The following is a 26,763-nucleotide window of genomic DNA, read 5'->3' as shown; positions in this document are numbered from 1 at the left end:
ACTCAAAGGTCCAGAAAGGCTGAAAAGTGTTAATAACCTCTACAGTAAGAACAATTCATGTGTATATAATCGCCCCATGCCTTTCAACCTAGATGAATACGTCATGGCAGGTATGTACTGCCAATTGTCAGAAAGGATGTGAAGCCCTTCAGGCTTGCAGAACAGGTGTAACAAACTTATAGCTCAGAACCATTCAAGGTCCAGATGGGTGCAAACTGGGTTTCGTTCAGCACGTTCAGACGGCCTCTCCCTGATTTTTATGTCATCATTGCCAGATTATTACATACTGATTATGTAATTTAGTTGTCTTCTATGTTTGAAAAGAAAACCCATCTCCAGTACGACTTGGGCATCTTGGAGTCCACTGCTCCAAACCTCTGCTCGTAACCACTGCACCATGCCAATGGGATGTGGGTGGCTGGCTGATGGGGACAGTGTGAACTGCATGACACCTGACTCCCAGTCCGCAGGATGGGCCACGACTGTCCATCCCCTGCCCTAGGTCCAGCACCCACATGGGGCACACTCAGCCTCAGCAGGATTAACTGGGGCAAGTGAAAGTTGGCACATCATATCCAGGTCGAAGGCTGAGACTCCCTCCATGGTCTCCAGAGCACCAGATTTTAAATGCTCATTGAGTGCAAAATATGTGGTTGACCCGCAGCCTATTTGTCCTTGCTAGAATTTGATAGCACTAGAAGGGCATTAACCCTTGCAAGGTACATGGCACTTCCCTCTGCAGTGCTGGAAGGTAGATTTAAGCAGATTCCACACGCAGAGAGATGATGTTTGTGTCCATTGGGTGAGATGGAAACAATGGGAAAACAGAGTTGCCCTTATCTGTAACTGTTCTTCATCGAGTGTCTTCGTTCTTGAGATGTCCTTATGTTCTTGAGATGTCCTTATTATAAGGAAGTTAGATTAAAATGTTTAAAGCCTCTGTTAAATAAGATTTCTGATGGAACTGATGAAATTAAACTGGATTTTCTGTTATTGGACAAAAACCATCAGATATCATGCCAAGTAGCCTAATTCTGCTTTTAATAAGAAGGATTTGGGGGTGGGGGAGAAAAGAAAACCATTGCAGATTAAATGGTCTTAAAGGGTTGAAGGTTGCATTTTAGAAGTTTTAAGACTCAAATTACGTTGTCATTGGTTCAAACTACTGTTTTCGGTTCCCCAGTCGTCGTCCCCCATAATACTGGTTACAATGAAATTGTTCAAGACTTTCTATTCCTTGGCTCCAGCATTAACCAAAAGGTAGACTGCAGCCAAGAAATCAGAAGGAGAGTGAGACTGGGAAGGGCAGCCATGAAGCAGCTAGAAAAGATTCTTAAGTGTAAGGATGTGTCACTGGCCACCAAGATTAAGTTAATTCATGCCATCGTATTTCCTCATACTATGTATGGGTGTAAAAGCTGGACAATGAAGAAAGCTTATAGGAAGAAAGCAGATTCCTTTGGAATGTGGTGTTGGAAGAGAAAGATACGGATACCTTGGACTGCTCAAAAAAACCACACAAAAAACAAAAACAAATCAGTGGGTTATAGATCAAATCAAGCCTGAACTGACCCCAGAAGCTAAATTGACTAAACTGAGGCTATCGTACTTTGGTCACATTGTGGGAAGACAAGAGTCACTGAAAAAGACAGTCATGCTAGGAAAAGTTGAGGGCAGCAGGAAAAGAGAAAGACCCAACAAGAGATGGATGGACTCTATAAAGGAAGCCACGGCCCTCAATTTGCAAGACCTGAGCAAGGCTGTTAAAAGATAGCATGTAATGGAGGACATTGATTCATAGGGTCACTAGGTGTCGCAAGTGACTTGGCAGCACTTTATACACACAATACTGGTTAATGACCATAATAAAGTTATGATGAGGAAGATTCCCTCCATGGAAACCTCAGATCCTCCACTGGTCCAAGCAGAGAAGGAACTTATGGCAATGATGTCCTTGGTCCTTGGCAACAGCCCACTGGGCCCCACTGACCACAGTGAGCCATAGTTCCTCTAAGTCAGCAAAGGGGCAGGCAGGGTGGTGCTGCACCCTGTGTCAGCCATGGATCCTATGGAAGGTGTGGTGTGTGGTGGGGCTAGGGACTAAGAACCACTGCCTGGCCTCATGTTCTGCATCACCCAGGATGGATGGCTGCCAACTTGGAAGGCTTGAAGAGGGGAGTGGACATGTTCATACAGGATAGGGCTGTCCATGGCTACTAGTCAAAATGAATACTGGTATCAGAGAAGCATGCCTATTATATTAAGTGCTGTGGAACACAGGCAGGATAATGCTGCTGCAGTCGTCTTGCTCGTGGGCTTCCTAGAGGGACCTGGTTGGCCATGGTGTGAACAGACTGCTGGACTTGATGGACCTTGGTCTGATCCAGCAGGGCTTTCCTTATGTTCTTATGGAGGATGGGGCTATCCATGGCTACTCACGCACGCACACGGTGGGGGGGCACATGCGCTTCTGGTCAAAGTGCAGAGCAGAGCTGGGATGAGCCACGATCCTGGCATGCTTTGGGCATCGGGTGAAGCATGGATTTGTCTCTGTAGTGCTGTTCCTCTCCCCACCTTCCCCATTTTGCAGAGAGTCAAATAAAGGGTCAGATCTTCACAATCTGAGAATGCAAGACAGGGGGAAAATATGCTTTGCCTTTCGTTAAGAGAGCTGCAGGAGGAAGGCACTAGCCTAGGCCTGAAGGTCATTCACTCTTGCTTGCTTTGCATTCAGAAGGTCCCAGATTCAATCCCCGGCAGCTCCAGTTAAAGGAACCAGGCGAGTAGGTGATGTGAAAGACCTCTGCCTGAGACCCTCCTCAGCATTACTGATGTGCCAGTGGCACTGGGACTTGTCCCTATCACTGATCACCAGGTGCCCAGGACCAGCCCTGTGTTTCCAAGATGGCACTTGGTGACCTGGGTCAAGCCGAGACCAGTGGGGTGGGCCTGCTTGGGTAATGGAACGGGGGGTGCTGGCTCCAAAATCAAAGGAAATTTGTCAAGGACTTCTCTAGAAAATGGGACTTCAGTCTCCTGTATATAACTCCTTGCCTCTCTACATGACTAGCAAAACCAGAAGAAACCCCATGAAATAGTAACAATTGTAGAATAAGTTATGCAAATGAAGATAAACCATGAAAATTAGATCAATTTGCTTCACTGATACTGATGGCAAAATGCAGCTAGCCCACAATCTGTGCTTCCTCGGCACAGAAATTTGGTCAATTTTTGAAAAAACAACAACACCTAGTTGTAATCAGAAAGCGTGGTACTGTCACCTGACTCATACTTGGGACAAGCCACTGAAAATCAGCAATTACTTCCTACCTCCCCATGTTAACTTTTATTTCTCTGTCTTTTATGTCAAACAGTGAGAGATTATGATAATTATGTCACTACCACACTCTGCGTCCTCCATGAGAAATGGGATAAACTCTCCAAGGAAGAGCAAAAAGGCCTTGAGGGAGGTTATGAACGTTGGTGTTAGTAAGGTATGTGTCACTAAGTGGTCAATGACTAATCAACCAAGGGCCAATGAGTGACAAGGATGTAGCAGGAATGTTAAGAGACCAGGGACTTGCAGGAAGCATTAAAAGAGGGGAAGGCTTGAGAAGAAGCATGTTGTTTTCCCTAAAGTGATCAATGTTGCTTGAAAGCTGGAACTTTCCTAGAACTACAATCACAAACACCAGACTATAGAGATCAGCCCCCGCCCCAAGAAATGGCAGCTTCAGAGTGTGGACTCTGTAACATCACATCCACACTGAGCTCCCTCCCCTCCCCAAACTCTGCCCTCCCCAGACACTGCTCCCAAACCTCCAGGATTTTCCCAAACTGAAGCTAGCAAACTTATCCTACAATGGTACAGAGGTGGGTGAGGGTGAGAGTGTGTGACTTGCCCAAGGTCACCCAGCTGGCTTCATGTGTAGAAGTGGGGAAACAAATCCAGTTCACCAGATTAGCCTCCGCCACTCATGTGGAGGAGTAGGGAATCAAACCCGGTTCTCCAGATCACCGCTCTTAACCACTATACCATGCTGGCTCACCTTGAAGACAAGGAGGGGGTAAGAGGAGAAGACTGAGAGGGGATATGATAACCATGTTCAAATACTTGAGGGGCTGTCAAATAGAGGATGGTTCTGAGTTGTTTTCTGTTGCCCAAGAAGGTCGGACCAGAATCAATGGGTTGAAATTAAATTAAAAGAGTTTCCGTCTAGACATTAGGAAGAATTTTCTAACAGTTAGAGCAGTTCCTCAGTGGAACAGGCTTCCTCAGGAGGTGGTAACCTCTCCTTCCATGGAGGTTTTTAAGAAGAGGTTAGATGGTCATCTGTCAGCAATGCTGATTCTGTGACCTTAGGCACATGATGAGAGGGAGGGCATCTTGGCCATCTTCTGGTCACTAGGGGTGTTGGGGGGGAAGGTACTTGTGAATTTCCTGCATTGTGCAGGGGCTTGGGCTTGATGACCCTGGTGGTCCTTTCCAACTTTATGATTCTATGATTCTAAGATTATAGATAGTCAGAATCTCAGGTTGCATATTCTGTAACATGGCTGGTAGAAAACTCGAGCGGTGCTGTAGGGTGGTGACTGACCAGGAGGGCCCAGGAAGAGGATACAGTGCTCCAAGAGGAGGGCCCTCCTTTTAAACAGAGATCATGTTTTAAACGGAGCAAGAACTGAGCGATGGCAACAATAGTTCTGCCCACTGTGGTGCTGCCATTTGAGCAAAAATGCAGGCAAAGGGTTCTTTAACCCCCTTTTCTTCAGGGTGAATAGTAACTGCATCTATAGCAATGTCCTTTCCTTACCAACCGCTCTGGTCACTTTTATGTGGGGTGATGCAACAGCCAACAAGGAGCAAAGCTGGCAATGCTTCAGGTTTTTCTTCGCACTTGACAAGAGCCTGTCTTACCTCATATGAGAGAAGTTCAGTAAAGTGCAAAATGATGGGAGACAGTGGGAGCCACTGGAGCATTGAGCCAGCATGGTATAGTGGTTGAGAGGAGTTGACTCTGATCTGGACAACCAGGTTAGATTCCCCACTCCTAAACTTGAAACCTGCTGGATAACCTTGGGCCAGTCACAGTCCTCTTGGAACTCTCTCAGCCCCACCTACCTCACAAGGTGCCTGTTGTGGGTGGGGGAGGCCATTGTAAGATGCTTTCCTTATGGTAGAGAAAAGTGAGGTATGAAAACCAACTCTTCTTCTTTGGTGACAGTTGCTTAGGGCCAGAGAGAGAGCAATAGAGAGGAAGGGGGGGAATGTATTAAAGAGTGGGAGAAGGAAATCACTCTTTCTTCTGTGCCCCATCCTCATATCCCTATTATTCTCTCAACCAACAGATCCTCTACCACCACCTGCATATTATTAGAGAAAAATATATTTTAAACAACGGACTCTACGCCTGCTTATGGTTTCTTGAGCAAAGGTTACATATGGAGTCTGATGAGTCAACATTGACCTCTAATACCAAATAAAGTGGTTCCTGCAGAATCTGGGAAGTTTGAGTTTTCATTACAAACGTGTCTAGTCCCTTTTCATAAATATAAACCAGAACTCATTGGAAGATTTTGATTACAGAGATTTGAGGCAATGTACAGAAAGTGAAAACCACCCCTCCAACTCAGGCTGAAACCAGATGCTATATCTTACATGGGTAAGGACATAAGTAGCCGACTCGCTGTTGCACAGGGTGAAACCAGACATTCGCTTTTTGAAAGAGCTTTGTCCTAATTTCCCACAGCCACAATGCAGCTGTACATAATAGATATTTAAAAATAAAGCACAGTCCACTTGGGCTTAGAATGCTGCTGTAGGGGTGACAAAGGGCTCCTGCCTTCCCCACCAGCTCTTTTACATGCTGAAACAGCACTGTGGGAGGGGCATTTCTCTCTTTTTGCTACTTCACTTGAACAATTTCCCACATGGAGCAGAAAAAATGGGAGAATTAACTCTTCCACCGTCAGCACTGGTGGCATGGGAAAACGTCTTGGGGGAGGCAAGAACCCTTCCTTCCCCCATGGTACCACTGTCCCCTTGTGGCCATGCTTGCTAGTCACTACACTTTCCCCAGAAAGGAACCAGAGGCTGGAGAGACACCCCAATGAGAAGAGTTCTTAGTCTCATTATTAAATGAACCCCACCTTGCCTTCTTGGAATCTGAAGAGCTGTGGTCAGCACTCAGAGCCAGGGCGTAAGGTTGCGAGTTCATACAAACTCCCATCGCTGCCACCGTGTAACAAATGTATTCACCAGCAAGCACTTGTCAGCTTTTTAAAATATCAACATTTTTTTGGGAGAGTATGAAACAAAACCAAATACTCCCAATTTACAGCAAGCAAAGGGGAACCGTCAAACTTCCTAGTAAAGAGCCATCAAAAAAAAAAATCCCCTGCCAGGGCAAAAGATACAATAAGTTACAGCATGAAGAGCTACAAAACTGAATATTGAGCTGCTGAGGATGCAGACTTCTGCATCCAATGTCAATTTCTAGGAACCAGCAGCACTTGTACATCACATCGCACTTCACAACACTCTAGCTATTAATATACCCAGAAGGTTTGTCAGATTTTTTTCTGGGTTGGGGGGACAAGAAGACTGATGAGGGGAAAGCCAACAATCCCACATGTACCATTGCTTGGTAAATGCAATGGCCCAGCCAAGAAGGCAAAGCAGCAGAACAAAGTCTAGCAGTAGACCAAGCTAAAATCTTCTGAAAGGATCAGAAAAGGTCTGCCGATTTTCTGTAAAGCAAGCCTTGCAAAAGACTAATAAAATGGACCATGATTTGGAAAGCAAACGTTCTTGACATGCTTTTTTTAATTTAATTTTTCAAAGGCAAATTTGTAGCCCTCTGCAAAGTCTCAAATGTTGGGTAAGAATGCACTGTTATAAATCATGAGTTGAACAGATTATCAGACATTCTGAAGAGCTAGTCTAATTAACTGTCATGTATTGAGTATTCTAGGGATTCCCTGAAGGCCAGGCACAGAGTAGACAATGTAGTCCCTGCTGATAATTTGGTATCATGAGAGGGGGGTAGGGTTGCCAACTTCCTGGTTGGGAAATTCCTGGAGATTTTGGGGATGGAGCCTGGACAGGGCAGGGCCTGGGAATGGGAGGGACCTCAGCAGATTATAAAGCCATAGAGTTCACCCTCCAAAGCAGACATTTTCTCCAAGAGAACTGACCTCTGTAGTAGAGTTGCCAACAACCTCCAGGTGGTAGATGGCAATCTCCCGCTATTACAACTCATTTCTAGGCAGCAGAGATCAGTTTACCTGGAGAAAAGGGTCACTTTGGAGGGTGGGCTCTATGGTATAATATCCCATTGAGATCCCTCCCCTCCCCAAATCTCCCCCACTTGAAGATGCTCGTGGCTCTGTTGCAAAAATATATGTAGTTAGACGGCTAAATGTAATTTTCTCAATATACCCACAGTAGACCCCTTAAAAGCAACAGATGCTAATGCTATCATTATAATGAAGAGCATGCTGCAAACATGGATATATGCATATCTTATACTAATTCATTTCTTGTGACTGGGAAATCTCTTTTTGCAGTTCTGAAGATCCAAGTTCTGGGTTCCTTTGTTGAAGAACATAAAAAGACCTTTTCCATCAAAGTCAACCAGGTAAGCATTTCCTCCTACTACATAAGACAGAGGGCTAAAATGCACAATAGAAAATCCACAGGTCAGGACACAACTCTTCTTAGGGTGTGGGCCATGGCATTCTCATCACTGGAAATGGCACCAGAGAGGGGCCCTGTTTCCCCTTCCTCTGGCACCCCATGTGCATCCCAAGAGTCCCCCAGCACAGCTTCAGGTGGTAAAAATGCTGCAGGAGGGAAGCCTCCTCCCCCTCCCCATTTGTGGCCAAATGGAGAAACAGAGAGCTTTTGAAAGGTGAGTCCCCACTCCACTTGAATGTATAACCATGAGTTGGTTTGGAAATCCTGACTTGCGTATTATACATTGTGTATTTTGGCCCTAAGACTTTCCCATAACCCCAAAGGAAACTGTTCTATCCATCAATGGAATTGCTGGTGAATGGGGTAAATAGGTAAACCATCCCAGGCTTTAAAGATCAATACCAGAACAGGAGAAAAAAACACACAGACAGCAAGCTCTCACCTGGCATAAGACAGAGAGAGCAACACCCCCACTCTCCTTAAGTCCAAACATTATGAATATTTCCTACAGCACACACAGCAAGTTAATTAATCTTGTGTGTCCTCAAAACCACCCTCTGCTGTGGGTCTCTATCCCCCACACAAAGATCCCTTTTTTCAGACTGGCTGTGTCCCTACCCTCTTCAGTCAGTGGACTCCTTGGTACATATCCTTCTGCACTGTCCTTACATATACCAACTTTGGCTAAAATGGATTATGCCATGTTTTAACAAATGGTCCACATCTTCTCGAGCAACTCTGGAGCAAAAGGTTCAGTTCCTCTTCGAGGACTCTGATCCTCAGCATACTTATTTTGTTGCTCGTTTTCGGGAGGCTGCAGAGAAGAGACAAAGGGAGGTGTATTTAGAGATGAGTCTTATTTAAGTTTTATGGTTTTATCGTTCAAGACCTCGGGCTAAAGACAGGAGGAAAAAAAGAAACGTTCAGGCCCACACATACACATTTAAACATGAGGCTGAGATATAATGGCTTGTTCAGCAAGCTTCAGATGACATGGGTATGGTTCAGTGGAAGAGCCTCTGCTTTGCATGCAGAAAGTCCCAGGTTCAGTTCCTAGCATCTCTAGTTAAAAAGTACCAGGCAACAGGTGATAGGAAAGACCTCTCTGTCTGAGACCCTGCAGAGCCACTGCCAGACTGAGTAGTCAATAATATTGACTTTGATGGACCAACGATCTGATTCAGTTTTTTTATATATATAATTTTTATTGTTTTCTAGTTAAATCACAAATAATTCCATCATTCAATTAACATACTTATATAATGTAAACAGTTTCTATCCTATCATAAAAAAATCTAATTTATTGACTTCCCCTCTCCCCTCCTCTATCTGTTTAATATCACTGTTCTCCTCTTTGTATTTAAATTCTAATTAATTATAATAGTACATTTAAGAATTTTAACATATATCCCATATATCCCATCATCTTAAATTTTAAATTTTAACAATTAATAGTATTTCTACTTTAACCAATTGAATTAGATCAAAACATAACCCTTAATACTTCCCAAGTTAAGTTCATTTACACAGAATGTTGTCCATGCCTCCCATTCTCCCACAAATTCCGTGTTATCCTTTTGATTTACTAATGCAGTAAGTTTAGCCATTTCAGCCAGTTCCATCATTTTATTTATCCAGTCAGTTTTATCCGGTGTCTCAGACACTTTCCATTTTGCTGCATAGACCAGTCTTGCAGCAGTAGTGGCATATATCAAAAAGATCTCTGAGTCAGTATAGATTCTGGTATAATACTTAGCAACATCATTTCTGGCGTTTTCGGGATATTTTGTTGTAATATCAGTCTTAGTTCATTATAAATCATATCCCAAAAATTCTTGGCTTTTTCCAAAAGCCACCAAACATGATGAAAAGAACCAACCTCATCTTGACATTTCCAACAGTTTGGTGACATTGTTCCATACATTTTAGCTAACTTTTTTGGTGTCAAATACCATCTAAAGATCATCTTGTAAACATTCTCCCTTAATGATAGTGAAAGTATATATTTCATATCTTTTGACCAAAGTCTTTCCCATCTATTCAAAGAAATATTATAACCCAATGTCTGTGCCCAGGTTATCATCATAGGTTTGATTTGATCTTGTTCTGTGTATATCAGCAGCAGCATCTTGTACATCTTTGAAATTAAATTTCACATCTTGTAAATATGCTGATTTTATCTGATGATATTGAAACCAAGTCATGTGTTCTTTTAAGTCTTCATGTTCTTTTAGGGCACATTTATTGTTTTCCCAAAGCAAAAGATCCTGGTAGGTAACAAATTGAGATGGTCTCAATGGTCGTAATGTTAGCATTTCTTGTGAGGAGATCCATAGAGGCGTTCTAGGTTCTAAAAGATGTTTATATCTTAACCAAGTTTTTATTAAAGAGGATTTCACAATATGATGTTAAAAGCCGTATGATTTTTAAGTTTATCATACCATAAGTAACCATGCCACTTAAATCTATTATCAAAACCTTCTAAATCCAATAACCGTATATTCTTTAATTGTATCCAATCCTTTAGCCATATGAAAGCCGATGCTTCCGCATATAGTTTGAAATTTGGGAGGGCAAATCCTCCTCTTTCTTTGGAGTCAACCAGATATTTGTAGGCAATTCTAGATTTTTTCCCTTGCCAGACAAAGTTCAACAAGTCCTTCCTCCACAGATCAAAGTATTTTGTTTGCACAACTATTGGTAAGTTCTGAAATAGAAACAGCAATCTTGGTAAAATATTCATTTGTATTACTGAGATATGACCCAAAAATGAAATGTTTTTATTGGTCCACGATATCGTATCTTTTTTGACTAACTCCCATAGTTTAACATAGTTGTTAACTATTAAGTCTTTACTTTTATTTGTAATCCAAACACCTAAATATTTTTGTTTATTTTCTCCCCTCTGGAAGTATCTATGAAGTCTTTTTGTTCTTCTTTTGATAGATTTTTAAATAATATTGGAGTTTTATCCTGGTTGATCCTGAATCCCGAAACTTCACCATATTGTTTCAACACATCCAACAAATTGTTTATAGATTGGTTCGGGTCATTCAAAATGAGTAATAAGTCATCTGCAAAAGCTCTCATTTTAAATTCTTGTTTGTTTACTTTTAAACCGTGGATTTCATCTGTATCACGAATCCTGCAGCATAAAGTTTCTAAAGTCAAAATAAAAAGCAGAAGAGAAAGCGGACATCCTTGTCTAGTTCCTTTTTGTATTTCACAGTTATCTGATATAGATTCATTTACTAATATTTTAGCTTTTTGCATGTTATAGATCGCATCAATTCCTGTTCGGATTCTCACACCAAAATTCATTTTTTCCAAAACTTTTTTCATATATTCCCATGAAACCATATCAAAAGCCTTCTCAGTGTCCAAGAAAATAAAAGCCGCTTTGTATTGATTATGTTGTTCATAGTATTCCATTGCATCCAATAAAATCCTCAAGTTGTCTTTTATCTGTCTTCCAGGAATAAAGCCCGCTTTATCTTCATGAATCAAAGTTGTAATATATTGCTTTAGACGATTCAATAATATAGAAGCATATATTTTGTAATCCACGTTTAATAAAGATATCGGTCTATAATTAGTAACTTTTCACAGGTCTTTTCCAGCACTGGTGGCATGGGAAAATGTCCGGGGGGAGGCAAGAACCCTTCCTTCCCCCATAATGGCACTGTCCCCATGTGACCATGCTTGCTGGTGACTACACGTCCCCCAGAAAGGAACCAGAGGCTAGAGAGACACCCCACTGGTGTTCTCAGAATGAGTTCTCAGTCTCATTTAAAGAGACCAAGAGCACTGAGATTGAACTGACAGCAAGAGTGACCCTGCCGACATCCACCGATCGTTTCTCCTCGGCTCTGAGTTCACAGCACGTGTTTAACTAAGGGGAGCATCACAAACAGGCGGTTGCAGACAAGCAGTAAAAACAACAGCTTTGTCAAACTCACGATGGGCCGCAGTGCATGTGCTTGGCCTGTTCAGTCAAAGATTTTGCAAACCTGTGTTTCAGCCTGTGCCCTGACCTGAGTGGCCTAGGCTAGCCTGATCCTGACAGCACTCAGAAGCTAAGCAGGGTTGGCCCTGGCTAGTATTGGATAGGAGACCACCAAGGAATTCTAGGGCTGCTGCGCAGAGGCAGGCAGAGGAGCAAGCGTGGTATAGTGGTTAGGAACGGTGGACTCTAAACTGGAAAACTGAGTGCGATTCCCCAATCCTCCGCATGAACCTGCTGGGTGGCCTTAGGCTAGTCATAGTGAGGCCTGTCGATTCGGTTGATCCCGAACTAGAAATCAGCCAAATCCAGTTTGATTCATGTCTTCCAAGGTCGGGATGAATCGAAGGCAAAAACCGCTGGAGTTTCCTGAAGCCGAACTAAGCAGCTTCGAGGAAACACTGATTAAATTCTGCGAGTTCGGGGGAATCCCCCATGCCTTCCTGCTTTCTTTGACACCAGGGAGTTAAGTTTTTTTCTGCTGGCCAGGTCAGAAATTCAAATTGTAAATTGCCCTGGAGGGGAGCTTTCTAAAGAAAGTGGGCACTGGTCTCTGAAGAAGACTTATGGATTTCTAATCCCTGCTGTGGCCTGGAGTTAGCATAGGCCAGAGTTAGGCCTGGCCTGTGGTCTCTTCTCGTTATTTCAAAGTTGCAGTTGTGTTTAAACTGCAGGGAGATCTGTTTGCCTCGCCTTTCTTCAGCTGGTTGGAAGGCAATTTCTCAATAGCTAGTTGCAGAGGGAAACTAGCCATTGTATGGAACGAGAAATGCCTGATGTTCAAGCTGGTTTCAGAAAAGGAAGAGGCACTAGAGATCATATTGCAAATATACGCTAGTTACTGGAGCATATGAGAGAATTTCAGAAGAAAATCAGCTTGTGTTTCATAGATTACAGCAAAGCTTTTGGCTGTGTGGATCATGAAAAGCTATGACTGGTTTTAAAGGAAATGAGTGTGCCACTACATCTGATCATTTTAATGCGCAACCTGTATTCTGGAGAAGAGGCCACAGTTAGAACAGAATATGGAGAAACGGAATGGTTTCCAATTGGCAAAGGTGTCAGACAAGGATGTATTTTATCTCCCTAGCTCTTCAATCTATATGCAGAACATATAATTAGGAAAACTGGATTAGATTAAGATGAAGGTGGAGTGAAAATTAGAGGAAGGAACATTAATAATTTGAGATATGCTGATGACACTACATTATTTGCAGAAAATAGTGAAGATTTGAAAAGACTACTGCTAAAAGTTAAAAGAGAAAGTGCCAAAGCAGGACTACAGCTGAACATCAAGAAAACAAAAGTAATGACTACAGGAGAATTACACAACTTTAAGGTTGACAATGAGGAAATTGAAATTGTTCAAGACTTTCTATTCCTTGGCTCCACCATCAACCAAAAGGGAGACTGCAGCCAAGAAATTAGAAGGAAATTGAGACTGGGAAGGGCAGCCATGAAGGAGCTAGAAAGATTTTGAAGTGTAAGGATGTGTCACTAGCCACCAAGACTAGATTAATTCATGCCATCGTATTCCCTATTACTATGTATGGGGGTGAAAGCAGGACAGTGTAGAAAGCTGATAGAAAGAAAATAGATTCCTTTGAAATGTGGTGTTGGAGGGGAGTGTTATGGATACCCTGGACCGCCAAAAAACAAAACAAAAACAAATCAGTGGGTTATAGATCAAATCAAGCCTGAACTGACCGTAGAAGCAAAAATGACTAAACTGAAGCTATCATATTTTGGTCACATTATGAGAAGACAAGAGTCACTGGAAAAGACAGTCATGCTAGGAAAAGTTGAGGGCAGCAGGAAAAGAGGAAGACCCAACAAGAGATGGATTGACTCAAGAAAGGAAGCCACAGCCTTCAATTTGCAAGATCTGAGCAAGGCTGTCAAAGATAGGACATTCTGGAGGACTTTCATTCATAGGGTAGCCATGAGTCAAAAGCGACTTGACGGAACTTAACACACACACACAGTTGCAGAGGGTAAGCTGGAGACATATACAAATGCAAAATAGGCAATCTCCTTGCAATTCATATGCAGATTGAGCCAACTTCAAGCACACAAAAAAATGTCCTTTTAAAATCCAAGCCTCTTGCATGGGAGGAAACTGGCTTCTATTCATTCCAATAAGCGGATGAGGGGGACCCCTTCAAGACCCCATAACTCCGAAACCCCTAACCCAATCTTCACCAAACTTGGGGGTTCTTGCAAGGACGGTCCCTCCAAGCTACCCTGAAAATCCGGGACCTCCAGCTCAAAAGATGCCTCCCAAGCAGCAGAAAGCCGCAAATGGGTTTAAATGGGTTTAAATGGCCAAATTTTTCAGGAATCCCAAATTTAAACCCGAATTCCTACCTATAACAATATAGAGGGATTCGGGGTTCCCTGGGGGAGGGAAATGCCATTTAACCCCGAATCCAAATTAAAACTTTTTTTTTTTCAACAGCCCTAGTCATAGTTTTCTCTGAACTTTCTCAGCTTTGCCTACCTCAAAGGATGTCTGTTGTGGGGAAGGGAAGGTGATTGTAAGCCATTATGAGACTCCTTAAAAAGTAGAGAAAATCAGGGTATAAAAACCAATTCTTCTGCTTCTTCAAGTCGCTTGCCTTGAAAACCTTACAGAGTTGCCGTAAGTCAGCTGTGACTTGACAGTACCTTCCACTGCCATTCTGGCCTGTATTTCAGCCAAGGATCCCACATAGGGCCCTTAGATATGGGGCTACTTCAGCATTACTTGGCAGCCGTCTAATGTACACAGGTAAGCTAACTCCCTCACAGACAGGAATGTCCACTGCTGCTTACTAACTGAAGAAAGGCATCATTGCTCTCCATGGGAAATTAAGGCATCTAAACACATGGCTGCTTGTGGTGGTCGGGGGAGATGGGAGGGTGATACTGAGAATCACCAGAAGCGATACTGCAGGGGTGTGAAGATGGCAAGATTGCTTCTTGTCTAGCCAGACAAATAATTCAATAGATGTCTTGTATTTCATCCTAGCAGATGAAAGAAGATGAAAGAAGACGTAACCTTTCACGTTTCAGAGAACTCTTTCTTTGTCAAGGAAAATTAACCTCCAAAGCCACAGAAGGTTGAACAAATCATCTCACTCCCTTGCTAAAGCTGAATCCATCATTCCTATCCAGGCAGGGCTGGCTCCAGCCACGGCCCATTTGGCAGGAAAGGACACGTTGGAAAGCCAAGGAGGAAATGCAGTGAGCTTTATATACCAGCATGATGGACCAGGAACTACAGTTTGGGCTGGCAAGAGTCACTGAGGGAACACAGAAAGCATCTGAGCAGAAGTCAACAAGGTGAGCAAAACTCCCGCATGCTTCTTTTGCTGCAAACCAAGCCCCACCCAGACTCCACCTTCCTACAATAGAACAAAGACGCTCTCGTCAGCAGCATCATTTATTTATTATGGTCAAAGACCAGCTTACACAAAAGGAAATATCATAAATAATTAAAAATGTCTAGTATTTGATCAAGTAAAACAAAAAATTAGTTACAACAACTCTTGGTAAAATGGTCTGTTTAACATTAAAGACATTATGACAGCTTCTTCTGACTTATTACAGATGCCCTGGCACAGAATCTTGCAACCTGATAGGTAATATCTTTAATAGAATCATCTAATAACAAAGAAGTGTGGCTAACTCTATCTCTATCTCTAGCTGGGAAGCTAGACAAAATTGGATCGATGGACATTTTACGTATGTCTTGATAAAATGGGCAGTGTAAAAGAACATGTTCAACGGTTTCCACCATTCCAGATTGACATGGACAGAGGCGGAGTTCATAAGGGAGACGAGCACATCTCTCTTCAAGAAGAGCAGATGGGAGGGCATTAAAGTGGGCCAAAGTAAAGGCTCTCCGATATTTAGGTAATCTAAGGCATAGAGATAATTTGCGGGAGCCAAAAAAATTAATACGGTTCTCCACTACTGGAACCACTTGATCTGTCAGCTTGGAGGGCAGTGACCCAAAGCCAATGTTTATTTATAGTTTTTGCTCCTTGATAGCCAAGATTTAGTAGATAAACTTGATAAACCTAAAACGGACAACGCTCTCAGCTCTGATGCTGAGTCGTCAGCCGATGAAATTGTGAGGTATTACAGTAAGAACATCTCCTTGCCTCAGTCTTCAGTCTTCTAAGAAATCCCTTCCTTGATATAACTCTGTATCTCTGTCCTCCAGGTCACTTCTGAAACGCTTTCCTCCTTTGTTCTCTAATGAAAATGGAGTCGGCTAAGGTGTGCGGATTGCTGGCAACCAGCTTTCTTCTTCTCACAATGCTGACGGATCCCACTTCAGCCTGCACATGTGGGCGTAGCGACTTAGTGGCACGATATTGTGCCGCTAGTAACCGTAAGTGTCTGCCAGTACCAACAAACTATTGTCTTTGCCCTCTCTTGTTGCTCCTGTATGCTTCCATTTTCACTCTGGACTCTGATGCTCCATCTAGCAGATGTAAACACCCGTAAAAACACATACCCTAATGGTTTCTTTATTGTCTTTCTATAGTACCCACAATAGGTCAGTTTCCTGTAAAAAAAAACACCTAGCTCTGCCTAAGGGCACGCCGGATACCTCGAGGCAGGTCAAACTTGGCCTTCATCCAGTAAGGCCTCGGGCATATGTTGCTTTAAATCATTTTTGTTGTATGCAGACAAAATCCTCAGCCTCCCATTTCTCAAGGTAATGCTTCACCTTTATCCAGATTGAAAGCACCTAGGTCACTAGATATAACAGTATTCTTAATTGATATTCTTTTCTAGTTGACTCCCGGGGGGTTCCCCAAGTTAGCACCAAACTCTATGAATGGGTATAAACCGTTGATGCTTTGATGGATAAACATACAATAATAGACTCCATATTCTCTCCCTGGTACAAGAGGCTCAAAGTGGATCACAACAGAGCCCACTGCTTGTCTAACATCACATTTCACAACCTAAGAACGGGGGCAATTTTGGCAGATTCTCCCATTCCTGGGTCAGACTGTGGAGTCCTCTGTCATGTTGTTCTTGGCTGTCCCGTGTCCCCCAGAAGCAGAATTTTCAAGACACTTGGGACAGCAAAGTGGAGGACATGAGTGGGAAAAAGGAGAAAACCCAAGGGTGTTAATTGGTCTCTTACGGGGCTGTATACCTAGAACTCCCCCGTGGGGCAAACACCAACACCACACCATTTGGAGTTAGGAAAAAGCATGGGGGGGATGAAGCCCCTTCTCTCCCCATGCCAAAGTTCTGATCTAAATTTTGGGCTCTGCGTTCTTGGAAATGAGTTCCCAGCAGCAGGACCGATGCTTCAAACTCAAATCAGAGAAGCCCAACGTAACACGTCAAAGACCGTAACGTGTAGTTTGGCCCCTCTCCCTCCTTCGTGTAACCAAGCTGATGTCTAGGAGAGCTGAAAACAGAAGAATGAGAGCCACAATCTCTTTTTGCAGTTCTGATGGTCCAAGTTCTGGACGCCATTGATGAGAGTATATTTAATAGGCGCTATAAGATCAACGTCACCAAGGTAAGCATTTCCTCCTGTTGTGTAAGACAGAGGGCCAAAATTCACAATACAAAATCCATTGGTGAGGACACAGCTCTTCTTAAGGTGTGGTAATGGCATTTTCATCATTGGAAATGACACCAGAGAGGGGCTCTGTTTCCCCTTCCTCTGGCACATGTCCATCCCAAGAATCCCCCAGCACTGTTTCAGGTGGCAAAAGTGCTGCAGGAGAGAAGCCTGGCAAGTAATTAGTGTGTCTTGCTGATATATTACCATTAATTACTTGCCATTTGACCTAATACACTGCTTGATGAGTCCACATCCTTAAGAACCTGGCATACACCAGAAGGTGGGACAGTGAAGCCAGGTTTTAACGTACAAGAAATAAAGAAATTCACAGGGAGCTTCACTGTTCTAGAAGGGCTTTTAGATATTTCCTACTGCCCATGATGTTATGATTATAGTAATAGGATGTGGGATAAGCTATAATTTTATACTGACCACTGAGGAAGGCCTATCCAGGCCAAAACACATCTGGTCCTTTTTGGATCTCATATTGGTCAAAGAAAGATTGTACATCACAGTTGTTTATGTTTGTATGTACTGAATGTGTAAGTTTTTGCCTTTACTAGGAGTTTTATGCTTTTAATCGACATGTGCACCTTATTAAAATTTATATATTTGTAATTTTAACATTTTCAATCTCAACCTTTTTGGTTTGCAATCAGTATTTTCATTGAGTTCCATCAGGATACCCCCCCCCCCCGTCTTTTGTTGTTGTTTTTCTGATTGGCTCTAGCCTAAGTGCTAAGCTATAGAACTATTAAGCTGTGCACCAACAAAGGATTCGAGGATCCAGCTGCCAAAATGTAAGCTATGAATAGATTCTGGCGTGCTCAGCGAGCCTATACAACTGGGGTTTCGGGAGCTGCAAGCCCCTGAGAAAATTTTGAAATTTGACCAATTACAGGGACATTTTTGAGTAGCAGTTAAGCAGTTAAGGTCAATATTAAGTACTTCAACCCATTGGCATATGAGTCTTTCACTAAAATAGCCTTATTTTACTAAATAAATAAAAAACTCCATCGATTTTGTTTTAAAATGCACTCATTAAACAAAAGATGCTTCAGGGCCCCTCTGAGATTAGGGGCCCTGAAGCTTAAGCTTCATAGGTTTCATAGTAGATCCACCACTGTCCAAGTCCACAGTGATATTTGAATTACATAAGGAGGACTGGTAATACTGGCTTCAGGTTAGAACGTCCAAAGTTCACATCAGAACGAGAGTCCCTGGCCCAGTGTCCTCTTCCTGATCACTGAACAGCATGCTCTCTCTCTCTCTCTGATTCTGTGAAGGTGCTCAAGGGCAAAAACACACTGAAAAGGGTTCGTAACCTGTACACTGCATCACAGTCCAACCTGTGTGGATATATACACCCCACCCCTTACAACAAAGATGAATATGTCATGTCAGGTATGTACTGCCAATTATCAGAAAGGATGTGAGGCCCTTCAGACTTGCACTGCCTTCTGTAACTTACTTCTGCAGAACAGGTGAATTGAACGTACAGTTCAGAACCATTCAAGGCCTAGATGGGAGCAGACTGGGTTTAGTTCGGCATGTTCAGAAGGCCTCTCCCTGATTATTATGTCATCATTACCAGATTATTACATACTGATTATGTAGTTTAGTTATCTTCTGTTTTTGCAAAGAAAACCCATCTTCAGTACTACTTGGGCATCTCTGGGGTGGCCTAGGGCTGCAAGGTCCCTCCAGAGGAACTGATCTCTATCGGCTGGAGATCAGTTGTAATAGCAGGAGATCCCCTGCTAGTACCTGGAGGTTGGCAACCCTAGGGTGGCCACTTCCCCCAGTACTATTATGTGAGCCGCCCTGAGCCTGGCTTTAGTTGGGGAGGGCAGTATACAAATTTAATTAAATAAATAAATGCCAAGACTGGCTCTGCAACAAAGCAACTACAGGCAGCTGCTTCGGACTCCCATTAAAACAGAACAATTCATTAGTTATCAGCCTGAATTATAAGTGATAGGGATCGGCGCTGGAGAGTCCGCTAAAGTTTTCTTCCAGCGTGGTGTAGGGGTTAAGAGCAGTGGTTTAGAGCGGTGGACTGTAATGTGGAGAACCAGGTTTGGTCAGTTTTTTTAAAAAAAGTTCCCTAGTTGTGATCAGAAAGTGTGGTACTGTCACCTGACTCATGCTTGGGACGAGCCACTGGGAATCAGCCATTACATCCCCACCTCCCCATATTAACGTTTATTTCTCTGTCTTTTATGTCAAACAGTGACAATTAATGGTAAACGTAAGACTACCTCACTCTGCGGCCTCCATGAGAAATGGAGTGATCTCTCCAGTGAAGAGCAAAGAGGCATCGAGGGAGATTTTGAAAATAGGTGTCCCTAAATGGTATGTGTCACTAAGCTGTCAATGACTAATCAACCAAGGGACAAGGATCTAGCAGGAATTGTAAGAGACCAGACTACAGAGATCAGTCCCCCCCCCCCCGAAGAAATGGCAGCTTCAGAGTGTAGACTCTGTGACATCCCATACACACTGAGCTCCCTCCCCAAGCCCTGCCCTCCCCAGACACTCCTCCAAAACCTCCAGGATTTTCCCAAACTGAAGCTAGCAACCGTATCCTACAATGGTACAGAATGAGGTTCATTGCTGGCTGGACACACACTTTCCTGTTGGGAATCTATGCCCCAGCTGTCTTCAAGTTAAATCAAGTCCCCATCCCTTTAAATGCTGCTGTTTAATTGGCTTACTTGTAATGCTTACTGTGAGAGAAAATCCCCCCCAACCCAACTGCCACATATAAAAGCATTTTAAAAACAACAAAAATGGGGGGGGGGAGGAGAAATCCAAACCTCCATTTAAAAAAAAAACTTTCGTCTGCTCAGAAAGAGGTCAGAGGATGCAGAAAGTATTTCAATCCCCGCCTCAGGACATGCTGCTTTGTAATTGGCTGTGAGAGAAGCCAAGCTTGTGTGTCCTGCACTTTGCCTTATGCATGGGGATCTCACCCGGGCTTTGCTCAGGGAAGATGGGAGAGTCGGTTTAAAAGAGGAATGGGGGCTGTGCACAAGGTCATCTTTAATGGATGGAAAATTCATACATAACTCCAAGGAACAACCAACACAGACCAGGAGCGAACGTGAGTGAAAGTACCTATGCATAAATGACCAGTGATTATGTTCCACATAGAAAAGAAGGGGGGAGAAAAGGAGGGGGTAAGAGTGTAGACAGACAAAATCTCTGGTTGCATATTTTGTAAAAAGGTTGGTAGACAACTCTAGCAGTGCTGTAGTTGACCAGGAGGACCCAGGAAGAGGATACTGTGCCACCAAGAGGCGGGCTCTAATTTTTAACAAAGATCATGTTTTAAATAGAGCGAGGACTGAGTGATGACAACATTAGCTCTGCCCACCAGGGCACAGGAATTGTAAGAGATCAGGGACTTGCAGGAAGCATTAAAAGAGGGGAAGACTTGAGAAGAAGCATGTTCTTCTCACTAAAGTGTTCAATGTTGCTTGAAAGCTGGAACTTTCCTAGAACTACAATCACAAACACCAGACTACAGAGATCAGCAGTCCCACCCCCACCCCCGAAGAAATGGCAGCTTTAGTGTGGACTCTATGACATCACATCCACACTGAGCTCCCTCCCCTCTCCAAGCCCTGCCCTCCCCAGACACTGCTCCCAAACCTCCAGGATTTTGCCAAGCCAAAGCTACCAGCCGTATCCTACAATGGTACAGAATGACAGATGGCCATAAAGATATGCCCTTACCTACAGTTTATGAGCCAACTCATTATGGTCGATTATGGTCGAAGAAAAAGAAGATGAAGAAGAGTTGGTTTTTATATGCTGACTTTCTCTGCCAAGGGAGACTCAAACTGGCTTGCAATCACCTTCCTTTCCCCTCCCCACAACAGAAACCCTGTGAGGTGGGTGAGGGTGAGAGAGTGTGACTTGCCCAAGGTCACTCAGCTGGCTTTATGTGTAGAAGTAGGGGAACAAATCCAGTTCACCAGATTAGCCTCCGCCGCTCATGTGGAGGAGTGGGGAATCAAACCCGGTTCTCCAGATCACTGCGCCAAACCACAGCTCTTAACTACTACACAACGCTGGCTCTCCTTGAAGACAAGGAGGGGGTAAGATTATAGCCAGTCAGAGTCTCAGGTTGCATATTCTGTAACATGGCTGGTAGACAACTCGAGCAGTGCTGTAGGGTGGTGACTCACCAGGAGGGCCCAGGAAGAGGATACAGTACTCCAAGAAGAAGGCCCTACTTTTAAACAGAGATCATGTTTTAAATGGAGCAAAAACTGAGGGGTATTCTTCACGGAGATTTGCTGCTGTTTCAATGCTGATTTGCGTCGGAGGCAAATTTTGGTTATTCACTGCAGATTCGTGTTTTCCCCCACTGAGCAAAATAAGAGAGGCAATCCAAACCACTTCTGAGCCGTACTTTCCAGTAGAAGAGCGTTTTGTTGCTCGGATGCCCATGAAAAAATGTTTGCTTCGCTCCCCGGGACGTCTCCTTTCTCCTCCCCCAAGAACGGTGATTGAATGGGGGAGTTGCCACTCTAACAGCACCGCACCGGCTGGAGGGAGACCCAGAGCAGACTCGCTGCCCCTCTTCAGAAGGGTGATGGGGGTTTTGGCTTGGATCTGCCGCTTTGAGGATGCCCCCCCAAACACACACACACACAGGATCGCACCGGCTGGAGGGAGACCCAGAGCAGACTGGCTGCCCCTCTTCAAAAGGGTGATGGGGGTTTTGGCTTGGATCTGCCACTTTCAGGATACCCCCCCCCAAACACACACACACAGGATCGCACCGGCTGGAGGGAGATCCAGAGCAGACTGGCTGCCCCTCTTCAGAAGGGTGATGGGGTTTTTGGCTTGGATCTGCCACTTTCAGGATGCCCCCCCAAACACACACACACACAGGATCGCACCGGCTGGAGGGAGACCCAGAGCAGACTGGCTGCCCTTTTTCAGAAGGGTGATGGGGGTTTTGGCTTGGATCTGCCGCTTTCAGGATGCCCCCCCAAACACACACACACACAGGATCGCACCGGCTGGAGGGAGACCCAGAGCAGACTGGCTGCCCCTCTTCAGAAGGATGATGGGGTTTTGGGCTTGAATCTGCCGCTTTCAGGATGCCCCCCCAAACACGCACACACACACAGGATCGCACCGGCTGGAGGGAGACCCAGAGCAGACTGGCTGCCCCTCTTCACAAGGGTGATGGGGGTTTTGGCTTGGATCTGCCGCTTTCAGGATGCCCCCCCCCCAAACACACACACAGGATCATGGGAAGAGTGGGCGGGATTAGGCGGATTTGGAGTGGTGAGTCATGAGCGGCAGCAGGCGTAAGCAGCACAGAGAAGTGCGCTGTTTCTCCGGTGAAAAATTGAAAATGCCTTGGGATGGGGGGAGAATCTGCGATGCCATGAAAAAGCTATTTAAATCGGTTTATTGTTTGCTCCGATTCGAAACCGAAGCAAAATCCACCGTGAAGAATATCCCTGAGCGATGGCAACATTAGCTCTGCCCACCGTGGTGCTGCCATTTGAGCTAAAATGCAGGCAAAGGGTTCTTTAACCCCCTTTTCTTCAGGGTGAATAGTAACTGCATCTCTAGCAATGTCCTCTCCTTACCAACCGCTCTGGTCACTTTTATGTGGGGTGATGCAACAGCCAACAAGGAGCAAAGCTGGCAATGCTTCAGTTTTTTCTTCTCACTTAACAAGAGCCTGTCTTACCTCATATGAGAGAAGTTCAGTAAAGTACAAAAAGATGGAAGACAGCAGGAGCCTCTGGAGCATTGAGCCAGCATGGTGAAGTGGTTAAGAGCGGTGGACTCTGATCTGGACAACCACGTTAGATTCCCCACTCCTACACTTGAAACCTACTAGATAACCTTGGGCCAGTCACAGTCCTCTTGGAACTCTCTCAGCCCCACCTACCTCACAAGGTGCCTGTTGTGGATGGGGGAGGCCATTGTAAGATGCTTTCCTTATGGTAGAGAAAAGTGGGGTATGAAAACCAACTCTTCTTCTTTGGTGACAGTTGCTTAGGGCCAGAAAGAGGCCAATAGAGGAGGAAGGGTGGAATGTATTAAAGAGTGGGAGAAGGAAATCACTCCTCTTTCTTCTGTGCCCCATCCTCATATCCCTATTATTCTCTCAACCAACAGATCCTCTACCACCACCTGCATATTATTAGAGAAAAATCTATTTTAAACAATGGACTCTATGCCTGCTTATGATTCTTGAGCAAAAGTTACATATGGAGTCTGATGAGTCAACAATATGGACCTCTAATACCAAATAAAGTTTTTCCTGCAGAATCTGGGAAGTTTGAGTTTTCATTACAAATGTGTCTAGTCCCTTTTCATAAAGATAAACCAGAACTCATTGGAAGATTTTGATTGCAGAGGTTTGAGGCAATGTACAGAAAGTGAAAACCACCCCTCCAACTCGAGCTGAAACCAGATGCTTTATCTTACAGGGGTAGGGGCATGAGTAACCAACTCGCTATTGCACAGGGTAAAACCAAACATTTGCTTTTTGAAAGAGCTTTGTCCTAATTTCCACAGCCACAATGCAGCTGTGCATAATAGATATTTAAAAATAAAGCACAGTCCACTTGGGCTTAGAATGTTGCTGTAGGGATGACAAAGGGCTCCTGCCTTCCCTCTAGCTCTTTTCTGTGCTGAAACAGCACAGGGGGGGGGTAATTTCTCTGTTTGCTGCTTCACTTGCACAGAATTTTCCACATGGAGCAGCAAAAATGGGAGAATTAACTCTTCAACCCTCAACACTGGTGGCATGGGAAAACGTCTGGGGAAGGCAAGAACCCTTCCTTCCCCCATGGTAGCACTGTCCCCTTGTGGCCATGCTTGCTGGTGACTACACTTCCCCCAGAAAGGAACCAGAGGCTGGAGAGACACCCCCTGAGAACAGTGCTTAGTCTCATTAGTAAATGAACCCCACCTTGCCTGCTTGGAATCTGAAGGCACTCAGAGCCGGGGTATAAGGTTGCAAGTTCATACAAACTCCCATCGCTGCCACCGTGTAACAAATGTACTCACCAGCAAGCACGGCCGTACTCATCCGCTTTTTAAAATATCAACGTTTATTTTGGAGAGAGTTCAACAAAACCTAATACTCCCAATTTACAGCAAGCAAAGGGGAACCGTCGAACTTCCTAGTAAAGAGCCATCAAAAAAGAAAAAAGTCCCCTGCCAGGGTAAAAGATACAATAAGTTACAGCATGAAGAGCCAGAAAACTGAACATTGAGCTGTTCAAGATGCAGAATTCTACATCCAATGTCAATTACTAGGATCACGAAGAACTTGTACATCACATCACACTTCACAACACTCTAGCTATTAATATACCCAGAAGGTTTACCAGATTTCTTTCTGGGTTGGGGGGATGAGAAGACTGATGAGGGGAAAGCCAACAATCCCACATGTACCATTGCTTGGTAAATGCAATGGCCCAGCCAAGAAGGCAAAGCAGCAGAACAGTCTAGCAGTAGACCAAGCTAAAATCTTCTGAAAGGATCAGAAAAGGTCTGGTGATTTTCTGTAAAGCAAGCCTTGCAAAAGACTAATAATCTGGATCATGATTTGGAAAGCAAACGTTCTTGACATGTTTTTTTAAAATTTAATTTTTCAAAGGCAAATTTGTAGCCCTCTGCAAAGTCTCAAATGCTGGGTAAGAATGCACTGTTGTAAATCATGAGTTGAACAGATTATCAGACATTCTGAAGAGCTAGTCATGTCTTGAGTACTCTAGGGATTCCCTGTATGCCAGACATAAGGTAGACAATGTAGACCCTGCTGATAATTTGGTATCATGAGGGGGGTAGGGTTGCCAACTTCCTGGTTGGGAAATTCCTGGAGATTTTGGGGATGGAGCCTGGACAGGGCAGGGCCTAGGAATGGGAGGGACCTCAGCAGATTATAATGCCATACAGTTCACCCTCCAAAGCAGACATTTTCTTCAAGGGAACTGACCTCTGTAGTAGAGTTGCCAACTACCTCCAGGTGGTAGATGGCAATCTCCCGCCATTACAACTCATTTCTAGGCAGCAGAGATCAGTTTACCTGGAGAAAAGGGTCACTTTGGAAGGTGGGCTCTACGGTATTATATCCCATTGAGATTCCCTCCCCTTCCCAAACCCTGACCTTCTGGGTCCCACCCCCAAAATCTCCAGGTAGAGGAAGAGGAAGAGTTGGCTTTTATATGCCATCTTCCTCTACCACTTAAGGGAGTCTCAAACCGGCTTACAATCACCTTCCCTTCCCCTCCTCACAACAGACACCCTGTGAGGTAGATGAGGCTGAAAGAGCTCTAAAGTTGTTTATGCACAGGAGTTTTACCTGAGATTCATTGCTAGCTGATCACACACTTTCCTGTTGGGAGTCTGTGCACCAGTAGACTCCAAGCTCAAATCAGGAAGTATTTGAATGTTCAACCCTTGAAATGCTGCTTCGTAATTGGCTGTAGTGAGATAAAAGTTCTTTCCCCTTCCCCCCAAACCATTTGCCAAATACAAAAATTTTTAAGAACATAAAATTAAAAAATGGAGCAATCTGAAAAGGGGGGGGGAATCCAAGACTCAGTTTTTAAAAGCCTATCCTCTGCTCAGAAGGAGCTCCGAGTAAGCAGGAAGCATTTGAATCTCTGCCTCTTTTTATGTTGCTTTGTAATTGGCTATGAGAGAAACCAAGCTTGCGTGTCCCACACTTTGTCTTATGCACAGAGATTTCACCCAGGCTGAGCCCAGGGGAGAGGGAAGAATCAGGTTAACAGAACAACGGGAAGGTCCGGGATTTCTGAGGGCTGGCAGTGAGGTCATCTCTAATGGAGGGAAAACTCATGATAACTCAAACAGTCAAATCTGCTGGAAACATTCTCCTTACACTAAATGCTATCTACAGTAAATAGGCTTGCTCCAGGTAATGGGTGGAGATCTGCTATTACAACTGATCTCCAGCAGATAGAGATCAGTTCACCTGAAGAAAATGGCCGCTTTGGCAAGTGAACTCTATGGCACTGAAGTCCCTCCCCTTCCCAACCCCTGCCCTTCTCAGGCTTCACCGCAAAAACCTCCCACCAGTGGCAAAGAGGGACCTAGCAACCCAATATCTAGAACAGGACTACCTTACAGGTAGGGTTACCAGATCTCTCAAATTACAACTTATCTGAAGACTACACAGATCAGTTTCCCCAGAGAAGAGTGGAAGAGTGGGGAATCAAAACTGGTTCTCCAGATCACAGTCCACCACTCTTAACCACTACGCCACACTGGGAATTTACTACACATGTAGATTCCATGCTTACAATCTGGAAATCATGTCTAGATTGAAGGCCACCATGTTTGTGCCCACTCTGCCTCAATGCCCATTGATTTAACATGTGTAGGGTCAAATGCTGATGACTAATATTAGAGGGGTCATAAAACTGACAACGGAAATAGAATCCAGCAACTGTGGACATT

The 26,763-nt window shown here is 44.1% G+C and overlaps 1 protein-coding gene across 2 annotated transcripts in view; it reads right to left on the bottom strand.

Annotated features, from left to right (window-relative positions):
- The window catches only part of SYN1 (synapsin I), a 295,573-nt gene that overhangs the window by 59,678 nt on the left and 209,132 nt on the right, over positions 1 to 26,763 (bottom strand). The window lies entirely within an intron of this gene.

The sequence above is a fragment of the Euleptes europaea genome, chromosome 1 (genome assembly GCF_029931775.1).
Source record: "Euleptes europaea isolate rEulEur1 chromosome 1, rEulEur1.hap1, whole genome shotgun sequence".
In the NCBI taxonomy this organism is placed as follows: Eukaryota; Metazoa; Chordata; class Lepidosauria; order Squamata; family Sphaerodactylidae; genus Euleptes; species Euleptes europaea.
This window is presented reverse-complemented; position numbering and strand designations above follow the sequence as displayed.